The 25,573-nt window shown below is 42.9% G+C and overlaps 1 protein-coding gene across 1 annotated transcript in view; it reads left to right on the top strand.

The window, feature by feature from the left end:
- Positions 1-19,474: 19,474 nt before the first annotated feature.
- The window catches only part of AHRR (aryl hydrocarbon receptor repressor), an 80,898-nt gene continuing 74,799 nt past the window's right edge, over positions 19,475-25,573 (top strand). Inside the window, exon 1 of the mRNA XM_059486164.1 lies at positions 19,475-19,692. The gene's annotated coding sequence lies outside the window, so the exon portion shown is untranslated. The remainder of the gene's footprint in view (positions 19,693-25,573) is intronic.

Here is a 25,573-nt window from a genome sequence, read left to right as displayed (position 1 = left end):
TTTATTTTATTTTATTTTATTTTATTTTATTTTATTTTATTTTATCCCCCTCTCTTTCCCATCTTGGTTGCCCAGAGCTCCTTTATCTCAAGCATCAAAGCCTCATAGGCTTCTTCTAACTCTTCTCTTTGCCCTCTATCATTGAATACAAATTTAGTTCTGCAGACCTTTATTTTCATGGGATAGCTGTAATCCAAAAGCTACAAAGAGGCATCAACCCAGATACACTCCACTCTAGTCAACAGCTGGCAGAGCTTTTCTGTTGGAGGGAAGAAGCCTGAGAGATGGTTGAGTGAAAAGGCTCATGAGTGAGCCTTTTCGGTGGTCTCTGGCCACTGGGATCTCTTTGGAAATGGCACAGTCAAACCTGCAGAGCTCATAAATGCAGAAATATTTTTTGTATTCTGATATATTTATAATATGCAAAAATATCAAGGAGGTTTCTATAAATGAGTGAGACTTCAAGGAGTAAATAGTAAGCTATGTAAGCAGAGTAAACTGAATGAATAACAAACTGTTCTCTGCTTCCAATCACTTCAGGGAAAAACGGAAGACTGCAATGGGTGGTAAAGATGAACCTGTGGACTCCTGCTGTCCAGGCACTTACACAAATTATGTGAAGTCAAATCTACAGATATTATCGGTTCCTTCTTTTCAGCAGAAGAACTATCTATGAGTTTTTTGGTTTCAACTCTCCCTCCTTCCCCAATTTTTGTTTTTAATAAAGAGTATTTGTGCCAAGACTGAAAAATGTGACAGATCTCTATCTCAAGTTCCAGAAGAGTGGAAACTTGATATTTATTGTATTACTGAAGAAAGAGAATGTAAACAAGTAACTAAAGACCACTGTCTGTCTGGGTAAGTCTGGAGTGCTCCTGCTAGCCAGTTTACTGCTGTCCACAAATTTATACTATCCTTGTCAGCAGAATAGACAAGCTGTTTCTGGGCTACATTGTTAGATGAACATCTATTAGCTTGAGTCCATTGGGCTCATTATCTTTGGCAAAAATCCCAATATTTCCTGAGCATCTTATGTCACTACCTAGTGCTTATCTAAATCCAGGAAGGCTTATTAGCTCACTGCTCAACCAGGTAGCAGCGTGCAGCATCTCCAGGATGTGAACCTTTGGGGTTAGTGTCATGGCAGGATAAAGGAACTATGGGCAACACAGCGATCAGTAGAGGAGACAAGGAAGGTAAGACCCTATGAGAGAACCTGTGTCAGCTTTTGTTGCACAATATTTAGTAGCTACAGAAAGTGTTCTACCACTGGGACATTCCTCAGTGGTGAGTATCTGGGGTGTGGCAGAGCTGGGTCAGTTCAGGAGGAGCCCATTAGCTCTGGATCTGTGCAAGTCTACCGGACCCATGCTGACACAAGGAGAACTCCTTAGGTTCTCCCTCCTGCTCTCAAGTCCCTCACTGTCCAGGAAGCTTACTTGTCAATGTTCAGGCCCTGGTAAGTCCTCAGAGGTGTTTTGGTTCTGACATCGTGCCCAAGCTGATGAGGCTTCCTGAGACTCACAGCTGTTGGAAACACAGTTGATGCAAACAGTCAGATCCTGCAGGATCTGTGAGTCTGAGCTCTGTGCTTTATTAAAGTGCTAATGCTAATAATAGATGAGCTCTTTCCTAAAAGCGTTACAGCCATGACCACTAGCAGAAGGTCCAAACCAGCTCTGCTCTTCCTTCCATCTCTTGGAATGTATCAGTACCCTTACCCAAAGACTGCACCATGTGTCTAAGCAGGAAGCATGAGGACACTTCCCATGCCACCAAGAAAACTGGGGTCAGGATTTTTGAAACCTGCATCAACTATACACCTCACAGGATTATCCCAGTTCTCCTCCTTTCCACCAGATATCAATGTAGCTTCACTGCTCTGTTGGCATCTCCAGTTTATGGTTCTGAAATTATTGACTCCACACTTTCTTTCCAGACACCATTTTTGTCTGTCCTGCAAGCCTGATAGCAATTGCTACACCTGAGAGGTCTGTCAGACACACAGAGGTGTCAAACCTACAGATACAATTGAAGGGTTCGTTGTCTGTCCTGGGGACCTGGGGTGATTCCTGGAGGAAGGATTGCGAAGGACTCATGTCCAGAATAGCACCAAGCTTCACCCTCTTTTCTACACTGACACATCAGCAAAGCTATTGCACACCAAGGCTATCTGACTCTTTGACCACTGTACACAGAATTACTGTTGTGCTGTTGATAATACCTATGTTTTCATGATAAATTCCTTGCCTTTAGGTTTACAGAGTGTGTCAACAGTGCTACTAATAAACAGGAGACAGAGATCAGGCAGATGAACTGAATGCACTCAAAAGTGAGAATGGTGTGTATCATATTGGATACCACAAAAACCGCAGGAGAAATGCACTAAGGGAAAGACTGACGCACTTGTCACAGAAATACCGCACATATCTCTGTCTCTGAATTTCCATTCCTTCTGAGTAGTAAGAAAGCCAGGATTCATTGACTTTGAACTTGGACAGAAAAATAAGCAGCGTGACTCATCAAAGGATTGGTTTGTCCTTTCTTGTAGTAGAGTTCTGTGTGACCAAAGGACATCCAGACAAAATGGGTAGAAAATAGGTAGAAATTCTACATTCTGACATGATGTTGATTACTATCTAATTCCTCCTTAGCCAAATATTCCTTAGAGAATATACAAGTTGTACTTAACTGAAATAAAAAGACACTTTTAAACTATTATTCTGCCAATAATTTATTGTAGTGACAGAAAAAAAAATTGACTTTGAGTGAGTATTGTAAATTTTAAACAAGTTTTATTGTGTATTTTTCACAGAATCGTATATCACAGCAGATCACAGAGAGGGTGAGGAGGGAAAACGGCCTCTGGAGGTTGTCCAAGCCAAGCCCCCTGCTCAACCAGGGTCACCCTGACACTCTTACCTAGGACTATTTTCAGATGCCTCCTGAATATCTCTAAGGAGGTACATGCCACAGCTTCTCTGAGCCACCTGTGACAGTGCTCAGTCACCTTTACTATTAAAAAGTGTTTCTTGATATTTAGAGGGAACCTCTTGTGTTTCAGATGGTGCCCATTGCCTCTGGTTCTAGCACTGGATACGAATGAAGAGAGCCTGGTTATTCTTTGCAGCACTTCTTCAGGTAATTATATACATTGATAAGATTCTCCCTTTTCCATATATATCTTCATTTGTTTGCTCTGCAGTATACTCTTTATTATCTAAATATAACCAAACAAACCAAATTGAAAAGCTGGCAAAGCTAACTTCAGCACGAAGCCCACAGAGCATGCATGAATGGTCATTAGCTATGATCAAAATGGTGTGATGATGACCCATTTATGCTTTAAAAAGACTTGGTTTTAACTCAAATGGTAGACTGGAAGAGAGTAAAGAACAGATTCAGAAAATGAATCTTCAGCACATGGAAGTTCTGCTGGCAAGTGGCTTGTAGCAGTTGCCTTGTTCTTTGTGCATAGCAGGAATGCTCTGCTCCCCATGGGACAAGCCTGAAGCCCGGGATGAAGGAGGCCCAGTAGAGATGAAAAGCAGCACAGTCCGTGCCTCAAACCCTCTCCGCTGGCTATGAGGACAGCGGGGGATGACTTCTGGAATGACACCACTTACATTCTTTCCACACTGTCTGTCAGGGCTGGGCTAGAAGATAAGAGGGATGTGAAGAGAGCACTCAAAGCCTTAGTGGTGGGTGACTCAGAAAGGACAGCATTCCAGTTGGCATGAAAGAGGGACTGCTGGGGATGCTTCCTCTTTGCTTTGTCTCACTGCAGTTGGAGGGGACCTTCTTGGGACTAGCAGAGGAACAGTCCACTCCTTTTCCTATACAAAGATCTGAGCCGTCTCTCCTTCCTCCACAGATGATCACAAGAAGCAAGTCAGCTACTGGATGGGAAAAGAGCTCTTTTCTATCAATGATTTCAGTTTCTACATGGCACAGGCTTTTGTGAAGAGTTTAGGAAAGATGGAACATGTCATACACCAGAAAAAACACCAAAACACAGAGGTCAGTTGAGGAGCAAGACCCGTAGAGATGCTGGTAGCAGCTTGCAGGTTTCAACAGCTGGTTAAGGTGTGTTTCTGCAATCTGCTCAAGGACAGATCTCATGCTGTAGCTACATTTTGAAAACAGGCAGTAAGGATGTATTAGAAGTCTTACAGGTCTGCCTTTTGCCTGGCAGAGTGAATATCTCCCACTTCTGCTTCCCCCTCCCAACATCATTAGTGAAGGTAAGGCTACCAGTGGCAACACTGAGAAGTACCAGTTCCAGCCACAGTCTTTCTCCATACTGGGAAATGGAGCCTTGAAGGTGGAAAGCTTCCAAATTACTGCAGAACATCACCAGAAATCACCATTGCTTAATTTTTTCCTCCTGCTGAGACTTGTCATTCTTAAATCTGTGGGGAATACTATTGCACAAGGCTGGCACTGCTAAGGCTAGAAAATGTCCGGACTATGACTGCCACCAGTGACACAATCTGCAAAGCTCTTCATTCAAATATGGCTAAGGGTATTCCAGTGCAGGTCCCCTATCCTAAACTGCTTTACCAGGCTGTTTTAATTAATCTTGTCACTCTTTGTTGTATTAGCCCCTCATATAAGGAATAAGCAAGAATTAACACAAAGCATTGAGCAACTTGGGGCTGTCTAATTCTAAAGAAGCTGTTGTATCTTACCTTGAAGAGTCTTTTTATGGGAAAAAAATTCATAGGTTATTTTGGAAAGCTCTCTATAACCTTTGAAGAATGAGAAATGACATACAGAGTTGAGTTCTGCTTTGGGACAAACGTGTACTTTGCCTTCTCTCCAAATATTTGAATGTAGCTAAAAAGACTTTTTAGAAGTCTGCAAAGTATCCACCGGGTAACTATATAAGGATTTATTAAAGACAGATAGGAGCACTTAATTTCTGTAATGATTAGGCTTTTTGGAATCTTTGTGTTCCCCAGCCCACATATTCTCCAGGAAAATAGAAGTAAACTGCTTTGTTGCTCACATCTTACCTACCTTTCCACTGAAAAAATGAACCATGCTAGACAAGCATCAACCTATCTTGGTCCAGCCATGTAGGAGTGCTGGTTTCAGGTAAGAGGCTGCTGAACTGAAGCAATGCCTAGTTTTAAATACAAGACCACCCAAAAGTGAACCCAAATAGGGCAGCAAGAATGATGAGAACTGTAGAAATAATGTTGTCTGGAAAAAGACAGGAGACTGGGGTTTTTTTCTGTTTTTTTTTTTCTTTTTTCTAGAAGAAACTTAAGTTCTACATTAGGACTTAGAATGGAATGGTGATTACTTGTATTTACTGAGAAAAGGACCAGAATAAATGCGCTTGCTTTGCAGAAAACAATAATGGGAAAGCTTTTAATAGGTTATTGAAGCACTCCTTGCAGTCAGTCTGTCATACAACTGGCAGTGTCTCATTGCAGAGGTTCACCCTAGAGAGGATAATCTCATTAAAACTGTTCACCTCACTTGTATCCAGGGGATGGGCCCTCCCACAGCAGATGTAGTGATTAAGGATGGCCTTACAGGAAATAGCTCTACTCACTTGTCCCCTAAACAGCTTTGATTACTTTCTTCCCAAACCATTCTCCCTTGCTCCTCTCCATGCTTTCACTGCTTTAATCCTTCTCTTCCCTGCCCACCCAGAGAAGAAGATGGATGATGAATTGTAAGAACAGCAGGTACTCCCTGCAGGCAGAAGTAATGCATACTAAGGAGCAGGACTTTAGGGGGTGGCTGCACACTTCCATCTGCAGCAGAGGAGGTTTGAGCGTGAAATGAAGCCATCTCCTTGCCAACGTTCACGGCTGAGCAAAACAAGCACGGCCCATGAAACGACACAATCACAGATTGCTCTTTTCAGATCTGTAGAGTATTCCTGCTTCTGTGTTTGAGGCTTTGGTAGTTATATGCCAACTACATCCGTCTCCCCACCACATATTATGATTTCCCAGCAAAAGGAATGCACAGGAAAGAGGACATGGCTAGTTTCCTGTCCATGGTCTGATAATATTGGGAGAAAAGGAGGCAAGGAGTATCTCCTTTTCCTAGCTGGAGTACCTGTAGAGGAACAACTGGTAGATGTGTAGAAGGTGGATCAGATTCTACTTTCAATAGCAGGTAAAAAGGTGCTTAGGAGACTGGAGTTCCCTCCAATGGAGTTCCATTACTTTCCATTACAAACCCAACTATTAGATAAGCTCCTACCCGAAATTATTTCCCCAAATAAAAAAATGAAAGTTCAGTGGCACAGCATAGCCACCCTTGTCATCCAGTCAATTTTAAATGATTCAGACTGGTTGTCTGTGCTGAATAGAGGCCTCCTTACCTTCTTCTCCACTCATTTTCCACTTCTGACTCTACATGATGCCCATGGAACTTTGGTCACCATGATGACTCTTCTTAACGGAACATAACATGATATTTCTCTAAAAAAAGGTAACTTCAATGACTGTAATCAACAGTCATTGTTACTGTTGTCATTAAACAATACCTTTTCCTCCAATACAAGTTAAGTCCACATCAAATGGGACATTTGCAGCAGGCCAGGTAAACTAAGCTGAAGTTTACTCAGTTTCATTTTGCATGCTAGTCTGGACAACATCATGATGAACAGGGAGATTCACTTATGAAACACCAGTCAAGGAGGAGAAAGAGGAAACCAACCTTTTGAAAAACAGCATCAGGAAGCAAACAGGATCCCCAATTACACTTATGGCATCTCTATAACCCCTCAAGCCATGCAAGAATGGTTTCCTCAAGAAATGTAGTGTTCCTATTTCCAAGAACTTCCCAGTCAGTTAATTGTCTGCAGGCAAGAACCAGCCCAATAACTTTGGCCAAAGGCATGAGCTTCCTGTTCCTCCTAAGCCATCTGATACCCCATCACACAGACAGCTTCAACTTTCCTCTCCTTTACAGTACCCAGTGTTGAGAAGCCATTACCTGACAATTCAGACTAATGTTAGATAACAAAAGCTAGAGTTACTCCATAAAAGGCACACCTATACTTTTTTCTCTAGAGAGCTCTTCAATTTCTCCCCTCTACTCTACCACCAGTGAGTAATCACACAGTGTATCCAGTTAATCTTGCAAAATCTATGTGTCCTGTTTTTCAAAGGAAAGCTTTAAAAACAGGAGTGAGAAAAAAGGCAAAACACTTCATGTCACTTGCAGCAAACTCAATAAAAAATTCAAATTTTTTCCTCTCATCCTTTTTTCACAGGATGCAGAAAGCTAAAAAATCCAAAAATCCCCAAAACAGACAAACAAAACCAAAAACCCCAACCCCAAAACAAAACAGAAAAAATCACAAAAGCTAACATAACTGGCTATTTTTCTGTCTTCATATGCACCAGTAGCTGCTCATCTCAAAACAGGGCATATACTCTGGGAATAGGAGACATTTTAGCATGCCTAACTTAGTCTGCCATTTGAGCACACTTGAGATCAAGTACCATGCTGTGGTACAGCACTGGCACCCACGGCACCAGCAATTTGCCTGCAGTACAACCTCAAGAGGGAGACTTACCTAAACTACTAACCTAAACCACTTGTGCCTTCTCTATTTTTCTTAGCCAAACTTAGAAGTATTCAACATCCATTTGGGGTCTTCTGCCACAAATCAAAGCAGGCTAAAAGGGAGATTAAAATTTTAAACCATGCTTAGCATTTTTTCACATTTGAGGAGAGACAGGTTTCTCACCAGCATCCTATGTGATACCACCTTCAAGACTGGAACACAAATCCAAGTCCTACAAATATCCTGCTAGATTTCATTTCAGTTCTTTTCAAGAATACTAAAGCATTTCTATTGAGCACAGCACACTAAAAACCTCGGGTTGGAGCTTGTTTGTAGACATCAGCTGGCTACAAGGCTACAGCTGCAACAGCATTTCAGAGAACACCCCATTTTAATGCACATTTCTGGTCACTTGAATCAACACCAAAAGTAGACATAGGCTCCACAGCAGTCATCACGACTGAAGCTCTGGCAGAGCATAAAGAGCTGCACTTGACCATATAAAAACTGAGTGCTTTAATTACATTCAGTTGAAAACTTCAATCATCTAATGACTGAACAAACCCAACTATTAGATAAACTCCTACCTGAAGTTATTTCCATGAATATGAAGGGAAGTAGTACTCTCAAATGTGAGGGAGAGGGGGAAAACCACTGATTTTCTACCACCTTTCTTTCAAGAGCTACTTTCAAAATGTAAAACTTTCAAGATAAGTTATGAAATCCATACTGTACATAAGAACAAAGGTAGGATTGAGAAATGCACAGTTGAGGAGGATTATTCCTTCTGAAACCTCCTGGCTTTTAAGTTAACTTGCTTGTATCACAACACCCTTTTTTGTAAAATACCAGGCAGAAAAAGGTTTAAGCACTCCCAGATTCCACTGATCAAATGAAAAAAGGAAAGAAAGCAACAAAGTACAATTCAGACACAACAGCGTATGTAGTATTCCACTTTTTAGTTCAATTCAGTTCTGGGAATCATCAGATAAACCATCAGATGGCATATTTCCTGTTCAAATAACTGGGACACAACACAATATAAATTAATTATAAATAATTATCCATCAAAAAATAGAAATCTCAAATGGAATTGTACAAATTACTGTACTGAAATTTATAGGAGTGTATTTCCCCCAAAGGTTCCAAAGAATAACACTACAACTAGAAAAAAGATTTAAGCCAACATTGTTCACTGTCCCTCACTAAGTCCTTAAAAGTTGCAAGAATCTGAATAACATTAGCAGGTCCTGCTGGAACAGAAGAGGAAGAGGGAAATGGGATGCACCCTGTCATTTTACCTATTGGTCAGAAATCTGTTTCTCTTAGTTCAATTGCTTAGAGCACATGAAAAGCACAAATTGCTGTGACAATACCATAACTACTCACCACGATTTTTTTCTAGCATTAGGTTCTTTCACTAAGAACCTAAAACAAAACCAGAGTTTGTATGTGACTTTCTGTCCTTGAATATACAGGATGAGCTTCTCAAGGGCAGAGGTGAAGAATAGCATAAGCAAAAGTTCTGAAAGTTCAAAACTATCATCAAGTTTTCAAAAAGAGCATTATTATGTGTTTCTCACCACCAGTATAAATCTGTGACCGTAGTATTATGTTCTGCTTCACCAAACAAATTATATATATATATATATATATATGCCTTTTTGCCAAGCAATAGTTAACTGTAAAAGGAAGTGGATTCAATTTCCAGACATACATACCAAAATGCTTAAGATGCCTTTGAACCTCTTACTCCCAAACCAGGAAAACTAATCTGCGCATCTGGACACTCAAAAGCAAGCAAAGGCTTTCCATTTGGAAAAAAGTGGCATATAGAGGAGATTTAAAGAGAGTTCTTGAGGAAAGACAGTGCAAGAAAGCCATCAGAATCCTGGTGAATGGTAGATGAGCTTCCCACACCAGTGACTCTGACAGTAGTCCTGATGTAGGACTGTAGTCCAAGCCCTATGAAAGACACAGGGAGCCAGCTACAACCTCTTGTCCCATTATGTCCCTGTCTAAGAGTCTAGCACTGGATCCCACTGCTGCACAAGGTGATCTCTTGTCTCAGAGGGATATGGAAACCTGCTCCATCCACAGGGGCAATCACAGGATGTAGCCAAGGACTGGCTAGCCTTTTGTAAAGGCCTGCTGTTCTGCAGCTGCCTCTTGCTTCAAGGCAAGGCACCACCTGCTGCTTCACGGGAAGAATGGGAGGGCTGGAGGGAGAGATGTGAAGCATGGCACCACTCAGTGGTATGGTTCCACTGTAACGTTGTGGTATGGCCAAGCTGCACAATCTAGGAGTCAACAGGCACACACACTGGCAAATCCTTCTGGAGTTTATCAGCATGCCCTGGTCACCCCACACAACAGATGCCTGCCCCTGGGATAAAGTGATGATGCAGACAATCCTGTATGGACAGATAAACTAGTGCCCTTGGTGGTATTGACACCGTAATGCTTATTTAAGGCTACAGATATGATGTTACAGCATAAAATGATGATCAAGGATTTGAAAGTGGCTAACAACACCACTTGAGGCAAACAGCACTCTTGGCAAGACTCCTGTCATGTCTCCCAGCTCTGAAATTGGACAGGATTGTTGGCGTGGTACACTCATTCAGATCCACACTTTCAGGCATAGCCAACAGAGGAGATGTTGATGACAGACAGCAAGTGCCAAGACACAAGATTGACGATTTCTCCTGAAAGAGTGCACTAGATAGCTGACGCCTGACAAGACTTTGCAGGAATGGGAGATGGCACACTATCCTCCTGCTCCAGCATCAGCCAGCTTCCTTCCCCTGAGAACACTTGTCCTGTCGGCAACATTTCAGGAAGATAGTAAAAACTGCTCTCTGCCTGGGGTTGGTATGCTGATTTCAAAACCCAAATGAGCCAGAAGGCTTTCCTTAGGATTCCCTATCGAAAAGACTATATGTTCCTTATTTCGTTCTGTTTTATTACTAGAATATCAGAATTAGCACCCTAGTGAAAATGACAGAATGTGAACACTTGCACATTCTTCTGTGTGTGCCATTTCTGTCTGGTTTTATTCTGGTTTGTCTCCTTTATTTCTGAAGAGTAAAAGTATGCCTCTTGCAAGCTTAGAAAAAAAGATAGCAATCCTCCCCCAGCTTTAGTGGTGAGAATCTGGGAAAGCAAGGGACAAAGCCAGAACGGCCAGAGAGGGAGAAATAAGTGTAAAGGTCTAGTGCCATCCAGTTCAGCTGACCTGCCACACCAAAACTCTAGCACTTCATTGCCTTTGAGATCATTTCAGGATACTCAACATGAGACCTGCTAGTACTATGAATCCTGTATTTACAAAGGATGCCAAACTTTGTCCCCAATATCTAAAGTGTCCACCAAGGAGTTAAGGCAATTCCATAATTAATTGTATTAAGTGTGTTTTATAATTAACCATAAAATCTATAAGTATTTAATATCGAAAGGGAAAACCTACCTTATTCCCCCTTCATTTCCTGGAATCAATCAAATCAGTCCCTGCATCTCCCCTGCATTAGCTTTCTAACCTAGCCATTGCTTCTGCTGCAGGACTATGTACTTGGCTTTCATGGGCCATCCCAACAGACCATGAACCTCATCACAGAAACTCTCAAGACCAGAGCACTGCACAGGGTAAGGATTTGTTTTCTACAAAATACCTTTTGGATCACAAAGGAATCATGGACCTCACAAAAAGTTTATGAGTTTTCAGTATATGTCATTTCAGAACATTTTTTGATAGTACAGTTATCTGTCACTGTCTCAAGTCCCCAATAAATCACAGTGAAGAAGATGGCAAAGAAACACTGAAACAATGCTTTGGCTGTATTTTTCCATGGAGCCTTGTACTGCCAAACACAAGCTTTTCACCTGTTCCTGAAACGTATCTGCTGAGATAAAGAAAGACCAAACTTCTAGTTTGAATGAGGAAAGGGAGACCTTTGGGACAACCTGTAGGATTTTTCAAAGGTGTCTCTGAAGTAAAGTAAGGAAAAGTAAGAATAAGGAAAAAGATGACAACAGAGGAAGGTGAAAGTATTAAACTTGCCAGATGCCTGACCTCTCAAGAAGAGGGACTTGAGATGGTTGCATGGTATGAGGCTCTTAAAAATGCCAGTTGATACAGAGTAACATGGCATATTGCAAAGCTGAGGAGCCAAACCCCATGAGAACTGGTGTAAGGCCCCAAACAACTCGCTTGGTGAGGTCCTTGACAGGGCTCATGGTTGTTCACATACTGTGAGTTAGACACATGGGAGAAATACCGACAAGATATCCTCAAGAGATCAAAACAACTTTAAAGACTTTACTGGCAACTTCAGAAAATCAAGAAACTTTGGCAAAAGGCTTAGTGCAACATTCAATTAACCTACAACATCTCTCAAAGAGTTAACTTGGTCCACACAAATTAGAGAACTCTGAGCCCATTCAATTTTCAGTTACACGAAAGTTCTAAGAGGGAATTAGAAGAGTAAGAAAGAGAAAGAAAGACAAAAAAGATACAGAAAAGCACGCATACAACTACCAGCTCCTGGATTCCAGCAGTGTTCAGATAGAAATTCCAAGAGGAAGCAGGGTCAAGATGTCTGATTGCCTCATGTTCAGTCTTAAAATACTCATTGGCCATCCTATTTGCTTCCTATCTTCTAAGCTACAGTATTCTCAAACCCAATTTCTATCAGCATATAAGTGTTTAAACCACTACCAGGTTGTTGTGGTTTAACCCCAGCTGGCATCTGAGTCCCACGCAGCTCCTCACTCATTCCCTGCCTCCAGGAGGATGGGGAGGAGAATGAGAAAAAAGGCATAAAACTTTTGAGTTAAGAACAGTTTGATAATGGAAACAAAAGCTCAGAAAAATTAATAATATTACTGATGATTACAGTAATAATATAAATAATGAGAGAGAGAAAAAACAAAAGAAGAAAGACATGATTTACAAGAATTGACAAGCACCTGTCTCAATTCTCCCCTTCCTGAGGGAACAAAGTGATTTTAGATCTAAGAATTGGGTTGCTGTCCTCTTACAACAACCTTCAGGAATGCAGTCTACTCCAGTAACTTCATTTGGTTTGTAATCTTATCTCAACTTCTCCCTTTCCCCTAATTTGAGCTTTTATTGTTAGCACAGTGCATAATATCTGCACTTTTGCTAACACTTATATTTTAGGAAAAAATCATGCTCAAAAAATACCTACAGCCAAACCAGCATCTGAGGGAAAATGAGACCATATGGTACTCCTCACCAAGATTTCTACTTTAGGGTGGGATAGGCAAGAAGCTGTTGCTTATGCAGAGCTCTCATACAGTTGTACAATCCCTCTATTTCTCAGAATCCTCTGTGAGGAAGCTGGTAAGTCCAGGTGTTCAAACTGGGCATCAAATGACAGCTTACAATAGTCAACATTTCAAATTCAATGAAAATATGAAAATGTCCCTACATCTACCTTCCCCTTCATCACTCTATGCATGTACACAAGCACACACAATTTGTAAGTGCTGCTCTGACAGTTTGAAATTCATAAGGACATCCAGAGCATGAGCAAACAATTGCTCTACATCTCTGTCTTCGTCAGCATAAGTCAGCTGTGGCCTATCATCAGTTTCTGAGCTGCTGCCCTTTGGGAGGGTGCAGTTTAAGGCTGCTCCAAGTATCTCAGGAAGCTCTCCACAGAACTGAGAACTGAGCTAAGGACATCCCTGACCAAGCACCACCTTTTTGCCCATCCACATCACATCTGGCACTTGTTCCCATATCACTCTGCTTCATATGGCAGAAGCTCCTTTAGGAAATAGCTTCATTTGCCCTTCTCAGGCAGTCTCTTGTTGAGGGCTGTAGAGAGGGAGCAGGCTAGGAGACGCAGAGAATCAGTGATGGAGCACTGTGGGATCTGTTCTTGCCAGCCACACTCGCTCCTTATGCCTGCACTCTCCAAGTGAGCTGTGTGCAGGGATGAGGTGCACTGGTGTAGCTTCATATCAGATACATGAGCTTTTACCTCATAGAAGAAATGCCCTCTATCTTATGCAGGACTCAGAAAAAGATCAGGATGATTCCCCTCTTCAATGTGGTTGGTTTTGTTCCCTTTGATTTGAGCTTAGCCTCTTTAGCAGTCCTAATCCTCTACTGGAAAAGCTCCAGAAGAGTCTGATGAATGTGCAATTCCCACTTTATCAGTCAATGCACCAGACAGAGAAAGGCAGCAGGCAATTTTCTGAAGAGAATATGGTTGCCATACTGTCATAACTCAGAGCACGAGGTCAAAGGAAGAAGCATTTGGTGTTCCTCTGTTATTGCATCTCTCAAGATGAAACATTTTGGATGCTTACCAGAGGAAGTGCTACACACAGGCATGAAAGCTCATGGGCTGTGTAACACATCATATTCTTCATATATGTGTCAATAAAAATGTTCTCAACTCTGAGCCCTGTATAGCTATAAACAAAATCCACTGTACTAATACAGTGATACTTCCTCTGTACCTAAATCCAAAGTTCCATAACAACTTTTCTGACAGCGTGACTTCTAATTCAGTTACAGAGCTGTATAGTAAGCATGTTTTCTATTCACTGGAAGACATTATTAAAAATACTTATTTATAATAATATATGTATTTTCTAAATGTGTTTTCCTTTGAGCTTTAAAGTCTAGGTTTTGGATTGCATGCACCCCAAATTTCTGTAACAGTGTGGAAAGAAAGCATATTAGTGTCTTTCAAGTTAGACATCTGTTTAGAATGTTTTGTGGCCAGGCTGAGTCTTAAATCAATTTGGTTATAAAAACAAATACTTTTTACAATATTAAAATAAAAAATGAGGATGACTTATTGCTTGTTTTTAGCAATTGATTCGTCTGAGGGAAGATGACCACGTGGAATGAACTGACTTAAAAATACAATGACACAATGCAGTCATTTATTGATTTTTTTACAAGCAATAATGACTTGTAAGGGCTCTGCTCTGCCTGTTGGTTTAGCACTCTCTTTTAATACATAGGGAAATCAAGTTTGTTTAACTGGCTGTATGATTTCTTACAATAAATGAATAATATGACAAAGCATACTTGGTATCTCATATTTTGTTGTTATAAATATTTTCTTAAAATTTCCCTTCTGCTTATTTCCATTAGGAAAATAGACTTTAGATTTCTAAACATTTTTTTCTCCAGTCTCTACAGGCCTGAATTAAATGTTTCTCCTTGCATTTTACTGCAATTCACAGCTTCATATGGACTGCTATGTAAGATAGGTGAGAGGAGTTGGTGGAAACAGAACTGGAGCAGACAAAAGCCAGAGGAGGATGCAAGAGGTATCTTGTGATAAGCACTCATTTATCTTATGAGCTCTCCGCATTTAAGACACTTTGTTCTTCTTTTTCATCTCCTTTGTTCTGGTGGCTTGTAAAGGTGCTTTTGTGCTCCAGGCACCCATTACACTTTCTGTGTTAGACACCAGGTCTTACCCCCACTAAAGTGAACTTTCCCCTTGGTGGAGAAATGCAGACAAAAGTTTCAATTCCAAGGTCACTGCCACTTCCAGAGTGATGCTTTCTGAGACCTCAGCTCTGCTGCTGCTCCAGGCACCAGAGAGCAGCAGTTTCAGCCTTTTCCCCCAAGGCTCCCAGACAGGCTTCTAGCTCAGCAAGCAAGCAAGGAGTGGTCCCTGCATTAAGGCAGCTGCTGCACAGCAACTAAAGTTCTCTTTTTCACTCTGCAGCATTCAGAAGCCTTCAAGGAAACATCAGTCTTACCAACCTGCAGCCTTCTAAGGAGTAGGAAATATAAGCAAAAGTAGCTCGGACAATGAAATTTTTGTTGCTATGTAACACACTCGGCTGAGGTTAATAAAGACAATCATCAGAAGTATGTAAGTTTAAAGAGCTATACCAGTTAAGCACAACATGGAAAATTAAAAAAAATGGAGCAAAAAAAAAAAAAGAAAAAGAAAAGCCAAACAAAACCTAAACAAAATATCTGGTCAAAATATCTGGTCGTGAGGATGCTTTTTTAGCTGTGATTTCACTTCTCCTGCATTTGTAATGATCACTTGATTAAATTGGGAGTTAAATCCAGAGTGAGGACAGATTGCAGTTTAACAAGAATGTTATCCAAACATCTCATATGCCTTTTTCTTCCCCTTGAAATAGCATCATTCTGAAACACTATTCAAAGAAAAAAAGTTAATTTGAAATTGTTTGAAATTGCTAGCTCTGGCAATCTGGAGATTGACTGTATTTCAATCACTTTGTACTTTCAGAATTTATAAAAGCAGTATGAAAGGAGCAAGAAGCAACCAGTACTGCTTCATGAGGAAATGCTTGTGTTTATGAGAACATTAAGAATGTCTGTCTCTTTTTTTAAATATTTGTGTTAGTTAAAGGATCAAAAAGAAAATTACCTTGGCTTCCAGCTCTCTGCTAGTTTCCTGCATACTATCACCTTCCTTCCCAATAGTCTAAAAATAATGGGGAATATTAAAAAATAAGAAAAAGAATACGGATGAGAAACTGGCTAGAGTCAAAAAGCTGCAACCCTAGAGATAAAATGGATGTAGGTGCTTTAAATAACGCCAACCATAAGAAGACAGATGAAGACTGAAGTCAATAATAATTTTCCAGAGATGAAATGGAATTGTGTGAGAAATTGACGACAGGTGGTCTTGAAAATGAAGGTGTGGATGAGTTTAAGTTCAGTGTTCACATCAGCCTTTTGGATGAACACACATTTTCAAGCAAGAGTTTGGGAGAAAGAAGACTGATGTTTCAAAGACGCCTGCTTTGAAACCACATTCAGGAAAATTTTAGTAAGTGGGTGAAGCAGCTAAAGTCTCTGGTGTTATAGACTACCAGAGAGTCTCATGTATGGTCAGACTGGGGATTTTCCTTAATAACTCTTCCACATTCCCTGCAGGAAGGAGCAAGGGAGGAGTAAGGAGAGCACTGACCCGCTGCATCTATGGTAAGTGATGGAACTTACTGTTCCATTTACAGTTCCATTTTAAAAATAGATGCTGGGCAAGTAAGCAATTAAAATTCAAGAAGGAAAACAGAAGTATCTGGCAGTTGTTCAGTAAGCCTAACTTGTATAAAAATGATCTGCACATAGCTGGTGTAAGTATAAACAGTCAGCAGCATGAGATTATGAAAAACAATTTTTGCCTGGCAAGTGTAATTACTTTTAATAAAATGTAAAATCCAGGGGGTGAAGAGAACACAGCACAAATATTCTCTCTGTGGGCTTGGTCATTCAGCTGTACGTGGGATAATCTCCCACAAAGCATCTGAACCATCGTCTTTGGACATATCACTGCAGACAGGTGCAAAAGAGCCCAAATTTAAAGGTGGACATAGGCTAGCTTGGGGCCCCAGTCTCAGTCAAACAAGCTCAGGAAGAGATTTGTTAGGGTGACCTGAATACCATGTGGTGACACCATTTCTAATTCAAAGCTGGTTCATGTGTGGCCAATGATCTCTGATGTGTCTTCACGCACCAAGACACCTCCGAGCTCCCCAGCTCTCCTCTGTGGCACTGAGTTCACCAGGAGGAGCAATGAACAATAGCAATCCCATGACTGTCTCACCCTTATCCAGCACTTTCTGGGTTCCATCCTCCCACCCCCCAATTGTCTTCTGGGTAAATCACTCCCTGTCAATGGCCTGGCAGCAGAAGCACCATTGTTCCATCTAGTGGAGAGCTATTCAGTGTTGATGGCCTTTGATTTCTCTTTCCAAACATAGGCCTTGACTCTGCCAGATAGGATTTTGCTGGTATGGTTATGCTGGCAAATCCTCCTAACATAAGCACAGTCTGTAGTCCCTGAAGATTTATTGTGGCCCAAGCAGAGTAACTTGCATTCAATCCTGTGAAAATAATAAGTGCAGAAAATACCAAAGACACTCAGAAAAGTCCGATATAAAATATATACATTAATTTACAGCGAAGGTTGCAATCGTAAATTGCATTTGGAGGAAGAGTAAATAACAACATTCATAGTTTGGCACAGACATGCTGCCAGTGTGTCACATCCTGATGGATTGGGGATATGTCTGTGTCAGACTATGAATTCCATTTTTGCTTTCTGAATGCCATTTACAATTGCAACTGTCCATGTGGATTATTGCATCTATTTTTATAGCCAAGGCTCTGTCTGGGAAGATGTAACAAAGCAATCAACAACACTGGCTGGTTCTATTTTGCTGGAACAATAGTGTTCCTGTGAGCTGGGCTCTTCCATCTTTATGTACAGGACAGGAGGGCTGGGGCCTGAGCTTCCCCTCATCTTGGACAACATGGGCAACAGAGATAGAAGTTTATTATGTGGGTCCATTTGTCAAAATGCAGTTTCCCTGCTAAAACCAAGACATGAGCAGTCAAGCCAAAGAATTAATAGTGGTTTTGTGGTCAGGTGGTAGGGCACTCCAGAGAGACAGCTCTGAAGACCTGGGAAAGCTGGGAAGCCATAATAGTGCAGCCATGGAGACCAACCATTGAGCTGGGGCCACACTCCTCACCCACTGTCCAGGGAGAGAGGAGAAGGCTCAAGTACTCTCTGGTGCTCCTGTTCCTCCTCTTCTTCCCCAGTAAATTCGTGCTCAGGCACTGCATTTTTATTCAGTCTGTACCACAAGCAACCTGAGAGTAGAGCTTCATACGGATGAAACATCTATTAGGTCATTCAGACTGGATGAAAGAGAGCATTTTACAGTGAGGGTTGTGAAACCCTGGAGCATGTCATCCAGAGAGGTGGTAGGTGCCCCATCCATGGAAATGTTCGAGGTCTGTTTGGATGAGCAGCCTGATCCAGCTGAAGATGCTTGCAGGTGTATTGGACCAGATGATCTTTAAAGACCCTTTCCAGTGCAAAGCATTCTATGATTAGCAAAAGCAGAATTCTTTGCTTTCCTGTATTACACATATAGGAAAGATTCCCCCCCCTCCCCCCCATATTGCTGCCACCTATACCTTGATAATATAGGTCACAGACAGCTGAGGCACTGTGTCTGGCGTGGGGACAGTGGGTGCAGGGCACTGCTGTCTGATGGCTGGGACCTGCCACTGCATCCTCATTTGAGGGGGCACCTCGGCAATCCAGGTCTGAGGAGCGGCAGACAGCTTGTCCCCACAGCAACCAGTCCCAGAAGCCCGGTGTGGCTTCAAAGTTTGGATCTCCTCGCTAAGGACTGGCACCTCACCAAGGAGAGGACTGCTTATCACTTTGTTACCTTGAATTTTCTGCATCACCCTGCTCTGGTTTCGTCTGTCCTCCCCTTAAGCCTCCCGTACAAGCGCCACTTTAGGTACTTACCGAACTCCAGCATCTAGGGCCGCTCACCGAAGGCCTGGCTGCTGGACCGGGAGCCCTCGCCCCTTCAGTACAAACCAGAAATCCATCGGCAAAACGTTCTGGGGAAATAAAACAAACACTGCTAGTTAAAGAAATGATCCTAGCTGCTGCTCGGCTTCCAGGAGAAGCCGGTACATGCGGTGCTGTGCTGAAGGCACCGGTGATGCCGCGGGAGCCGCGCTGATGCCGCGGGAGCCGCGGAGCACGATAAGCGCAGCGACCTCAGGGCCGGGCGGAGCGGCAGCCGGGGGGGCAGAGGCACCGCTGCAGGGGACACTGAGGCCGTTCCAGACACCCGCGAAGCGGGGAAGGACCCTCACGGCGCTTTTCCCTTTAAACTTTCCGGGACAGCCGGGCTGCGGGCGGCACGGGCAGGTGCAGCACCCCGCGGGCAGCCGGCTCCGGCTCCTCCGGGCTGCCCCGCGGATCTCACGGTGGCAGGGGCGGCAGAGGCGCCGAACGCGGCGGTCCCGCCCGGCGGATCCCGGCGGATCCCTGCCCCGCTCCCGCTCCCCGGGCCGCGGAGCCGCCGGGATCCGCCGCAGCAGCGCCCTCTGTCGGCGGCGGGCGCGGCGGGCGCGGATCGCGTGCGAGCGGGCAGCGCGGCTCCCCCGTCCCTCGGCCGCCCGCCCGCCACCTGGATCACGAGGGACGCGGCGCCCGAGCATCCTCCCCACCCCCGGCGCCCTCCGGCCCGCTCCCGCCGCTCCTCCGCACCTCCGCCCCGCGCCGCGGCCGGCGGCTGCGCTCGCCCGGAAAAACTTTGCACTCCCGGGTCGTGGCGGGGACCGTGGGGTAAGTGGCTGCATCCCGAGGGCTCGCGGCCGTCAGGACCGGTTTCAGCCCGGGCTGTGCGGGGGAACCGGGGGCTGTCGGCTCCGGCCGCCTCGCTCCTCGCTGTCCCGGGGTGCCGGCCGTCCCTCTGCCCGTGTCGGCGGCGCTGGGACCGCAGCCCCGCAGGACGCGCCGCGCTTCTCCCGGCCGGGCGCCGGTGACGGTCCGAGGCTCCCAGGCGAGAGCCCCGGGGGTGCCGGTGCCCGCCGACGCTCGGATGGGGGATGCCCAAGCGGTGCTTCTCTGTCCCGAGGGCTGAAACCGGGACGGCGGAGGTGTCCGCCGCGACACCTTGGCCACATCCTTTGCCCTGTCGCTTCGAGAGACCTTTCGAGGGGAAAACAAGTGAACTAAAGTTTCGCATTGCCTCTTCCGAGCCCCAGGTGAGCTCGCTTGAAGCTGTACAGGGTGGGTTTGCCTTAGGGTCAGCCAGTACTTGACTTGGAAATAATTTTGAGCGTTTTATAACTTCTGCGCTGCGGGTTCTTGTTGTGTTTCAGTTTGACATACCAAAGGGCGAAAAAGCAGTAAGGAAAAGACTCTGGTGCTTTTTCTGACTTCGTGTTACTTTGTTTAGCAAACAAGAATTTTGTACGCCTTTGGGTGAAGCTGTAGTTTTTTGTCTTTTTAAAAGAATAATTTAAATAGCATAAAACCAAGTTGTACCATGTAAAAAATTTTTTTCCTGAAGACAGACAGAAACAATGTTTGTGCGTCATTTAGTGAGTTTCTAGGAGATGGGCTATTTAACCAGGAAAATAAAAAGGGAAAAAAAATCTTCCAGAAAAAAACCTGGAGTATGCTTGATGTTCGGTAGTTGGAGATTTTAAAAAGACAACAAGGACTTAATTTAAATAAAACCAAATTATCTGGTTGTGTTCAGAAGTAGTCTGTTGAGAAGAATGTTGATGCACATATGTTTGTGTACTAGATAAAATAAAACAGTTCTCTTTTATGAATACGTAGAGAGCGTTATGATTCAGGGCTAAGACTAAAAAATTTCATTTAAGTGAGAGACTTTATGACTGACAAGATCAAATTCACTGGCAAGACACTCGGTTAATTTGCAACCAAGAGCAAGAATTTATTTCTGTGAAAAACAAAGTACCTCATACTGTAGATATTAAGATCCAGAAAGAGTTTCCAGTTAAGGTTTTGATGGTGACTTTAACACTGTTGCTCCTGCATCCCCTGCCAGAGCGCAGGCTGAGACAGTCCTCACTTTTCACTGCCACATCCACTGTGTCTCTGTGTCCGTATATATTTGTGAATTTTTTTTTTGCCATAGTTGACCATAAAAGTGTGTTCGGGCGTTCTTCAGTGTTGAGGAGAAGATTAAGATTTTAGGGGTTGTGTTGGGCAGGTGTGTAAACACCTCCAGCCCCCAGGTCTGGAAGCACAAGGCTGCACAGTCTGGAGGGTGAAGGTGTACGGAGGGGACTGTTTCGGGAAGAGTGGTGGGGAACGCACACTCCTATGTGGAAAAGCCGGGTTGTTGCTGCTTCAGGATTTTAATTTCAACTGAGCCGTGGGAGGGGGAGGTATATTATTACCTCAGCCTCCCATTGATTCAGATTTCTGCTCAGGAATTGTAAGGAGGAAATGCATTTTTAGGCCCTGCTTCCAATGCGAGTGCTTACAAAAACCAGCCAGCCAGTGTAATATTGATTCATCGGTTTCAGCGTATAAACAGATTTAAACTCCAGCGAGGAGGATTTATTACTCAGAAATTATTTTTTCCGTTAGATTTTCCTTTCTGTAGGTATATCCAAAAATATAGTAAACATGCTTTCAGTATCAGGAACTGCCTGTGCGTAGTTAAACGAGACTAGAGAACTCAATACAGCCTGTCGTGTGTTTAAGGGGTTTGATCCAATCGCAGACCCTGCTGAACATGGGGGCTCTGCTATTGAATTATCAAAGTCTGGTGCCAAATCTTTCCTTAATATTCCTGATAATTACTGCTGACTCATGCTGACATGTGAGTTCAATTAGCCCCAACTGGAATGTAAAGGATGTGGGAGTGTCTCTTTGTGCCCAGAGACAGCTAGGACAAAGCAGATTTTGGAGGAAAATTCAAGGAATTGCCAAGTTTGGGTAGGAAGTGTCAGCCAGGACTTTTTAAAACTTTTTTTAATGTTGGAATAACCATTAAATTTGAAGCCCAGGAGGGGGATGTTGGATAACATGGACTTGTCTTCACTATGGAATAGCTTTAGTCCTAACTCAGACATTACTTCTAATTTGAGTCATGTTCACACACACAAGCTCATTGCTGAAGAGTGTTGATGTTTTCAATTTGAGTTGGCTTGCCCATGAGGACCAAGCTCTAGCTCAGATAACCACAACTCATCAGCTGCTAACCCAATCTGCCTGAGTGGCACAAGTGGGATTCTGCTCAACCCTTCCTGCCCCCACTTGAAGGGGGTTACCTGGAGAGCAGGAAGCTCCAGCCTGCTTCCCTGGTGCAGACAGAGCACAGTGTGGTTTGGCTGTGAGGTTGGCAAAGGGATATTTGCCAGTTTGAGCATTCCCACACAATTACTGCCTAAGTGCCGTGTTTGTGACAGGTCACTGGTGGTGGACACTGTCACCACATGGCCATGACAAAGCGGGACAGGAGGAATCTGCAGCAGTCCAGCAGTTTCTGGTGCTCGGAACAGGGCACTGCTACAACAAGGTATGAGAAGCAAACACAGAATTCATAGAATTCACAGAATGACTTGGTTGGAAGAAACCTTAAAGATCATCAAGTCCAACCTATGCCCCAACACCTCAACTAAACCATGACAACTGGCAACAGATGTCTTTGCCCCAGAAGTTAATTTCCTGTCAGTTACCAGCTGGTGCAAAATGTTATTTATATGTCGGAGATACATGTTAAGATATAAATATAAATATAAATATAAATATAAATATAAATATAAATATAAATATAAATATAAATATAAATATAAATATAAATATATCCAGACATACTTGGCTAGCTGAAGTGGGAGCTACTCCTGCTTTTGAGAGAAACAGTTTCATTGTTGGCCCTGTATGCAAATAGGAAATGGCAGATCATAGTTTCTACAAACATTTTGAGGTCAAAGCAAAGAAGGTGGACACAATGGCAAATATGCAGACTAGTGTGTATCAATTAGGCTTTTTTTTTTTTTTTCAAGAGGAAGGTGATCTTTCTGGGTCTGCGTGAAGAATGAAAAATTTCAAGGTGCTTTGCAAGGAATTTGACTGAGAGTCAGGAAGCAGATGAACATCTTGAGACAGAAATGCTTTAGGAGTATGTCTCTGTCTGTCCAGAGCTCCCACAGAGCTGTTCACAGTCATGTTGGATTTAATTCAACTTACCTTCAGAGTCTTGAACTTTGAGATTTCAGTAGCAAGTCCTGACAGCAGTCTGTGTGGTGCTGCTGTCAACATATCAAATATGTCATAGGTAACTACAAAACTCGAACTGATGGACTTACAGGGTTGCACAGGTGGGGTGGAAAGAATTATGCCAGCACAATGCCAACTAAATGCACCCCAAATAGTTAGGAATCCCCAGGGTTTCCTGTGCCAGTGTGTGATACAACTATTTCAGCTCAGATTAGGTAGAAGCTGTTCACTCAAGTGCAACCCTCAGGTTCACAGGTGCACAGCTACAATCACAAGGGACCCAGTGTATCTCTTTTACCTTGAAACCCTATTCTGAATCCTATTCTTTTCCTCTGAGAGGTTCCATCTGGTGTGCAGAGACAGGGCAAGTACAGGATTGCTGTGTAAAATTGTGCAAGGTGGCAGTGCTTAGCTGTCTATGTCAGCGGAAGGTCTTCACTATGAGCATTTGTGAACAAGGCATTTATTCTGTACCCAGGTACTTGTGGCATGAGGGCTGGACCATGCTGTCCATGCTTTTGAATTAAGGCTGCATCTGCAGGCAACACAAATAATTTGCATGATGTGATCCATATGAAGCTAGGGCTGGAAGACATGGTGTTTGCAATTGCGTTTGTTCTGTGACTGCAGGGCTGCCTGGTGCACCGGAGCTATTGCTCTGTACCCAACAGAAATATCTGTGCATTCACTAAATATGTTAGATATTTATTCCTTACTCTTTAACTGTGTTAGTATTGATGCACAATGGTGGTCATTTCAGTATGTTTAGCTTGCTGAAAACATATGTTCACATAAAATCAAGTTTTGTTGTTAGGACCATAGAAAACTACCATTAAGAGAGTTTCTCCCTCTTTTGTAACATTTCAGCTGAAACAGAGTGAAGTTGAATGTGTGGCAGTTTTGGGGTCATTGTCTCTCTTTCTGGGCTGCTCTTTGCTACATTTAGTAGGGTACAGATCCCTGGGAGTCATGATGCTAAGTAATCTCTTGAACGTTTTTCTTCACTGAAACTTCAAATATTATGTTCTCACCTTACACTCAGGACAGCATTGTTTGAAAAGCATCTCTTCTTGGCCTCCTTGTCTCTCACAGGGATTTGCTCCTCCAAAATGTGTTTTTCTGATATCTGAGAACTCCTTGTGCACTTGTCAGACTGAGTCTCCCTCTCCTTGTCCTAAAATGAGGAATCATTCTACAACCATTGTGCTTTCTTCTTGTTTCAGGACATTTATAGAGAAGCAAAATTTAATGATGTTGTTTTGTGGGCAAGGAGTATAGGCATTAGAGATGTTGGAGGGGTATACTGACAGGACTACCATTCAGGCTGGTACCCCACAGAATCTGTCAGACTGTTCCCTATTTCATGAACGTCTCAAATGAGGGGCCAGAGCATGTGGGCATTCAGCCTGCAGAGGTCACCAAACAGGTTTCAGGCACTCTGGAAGATAAAAGTTAAATTCAGAGTGATTTTTGACAGTCACAACCTCCAGAAAACCAACCAGGATATGAGTCTATAGGGTTTAGTGCAAAGGTTTTATCTTTAGTCAGTAATAAATCATGTACTCAAATTTAGCATGGGGAATGGCTAGGAGAAAAGGATGTGGAATTGTGGTGGTTCACAAACTAAACGTGGGTCAGTAGCATTGCATTGTTGTAAAAATGGTGTGTAATGATAGAAATGTTTTTTCTGAGGTAAATGAATCTTTTTGTCTGGGTCAGCTCAGGTGGGTCCTTAGCTAGAATATTGCTCTCATTTGGGAGCAGGGTACTCGAGAAAAAATTGCAGATAGAATTGAGAGTCCAGAGGAGAGCCCAAGGGATTATCAGATGTGTAAAAACATCGCTTACAAAAAAAGATTAGAATAATTGTATAGTCTAGAGACAAGAAAAGTAAAGGGAAAGAAGTAAAATGTCATCAGAAATGTAGTATTAGCTGTGAACTTAGTTGAATTTAAACTGTAATTTAGGTTCATGTCAATTAGGGCAGAAAATTATGATGAAATCCTAATTTATATTGTGTTGTAAGGAAAATTTAGTTTAAGATGCTTAGGAAAAAAATTGTGGTAGTTAAGTGCTAGAATAAAATCTCTGGGGTACTCATAGAAACTGTACTTCTTCAGTATAAGCATCACTGGGGAGTGGTTTAACAGCTGTGTTGTTACAGCTATGATGGCCTAAGCCTGTAAAAGACTAGAAAGATGTGGCACTTTTTTATTAAATCAATTGATTTAGCTAGAAAAAACAGACAAGTCTTTCATGCTCACAAGCCATTTCTCAGATATGCAACCTCTGAATGGCTTTGGTACAGCTGCTTCTGTATGAAGCAGGGAATGATGTTCTGTACAGTCTCTTGAGGGTCTTTTCAGTCCCATTTGCAATGATTAACAAAATCTTTCTGTCTTGGGGTAGATGGGTGGTAAGGGGCTGGGGAGGGAAGGCAGGCTATAAAAGCAGATGAAAG

This window comes from Ammospiza nelsoni, chromosome 1, assembly GCF_027579445.1.
Source record: "Ammospiza nelsoni isolate bAmmNel1 chromosome 1, bAmmNel1.pri, whole genome shotgun sequence".
Taxonomy (NCBI): Eukaryota; Metazoa; Chordata; class Aves; order Passeriformes; family Passerellidae; genus Ammospiza; species Ammospiza nelsoni.
The sequence above is the reverse complement of the archived record's forward strand: the minus strand, read 5'-3'. Positions and strand labels throughout refer to the sequence as shown.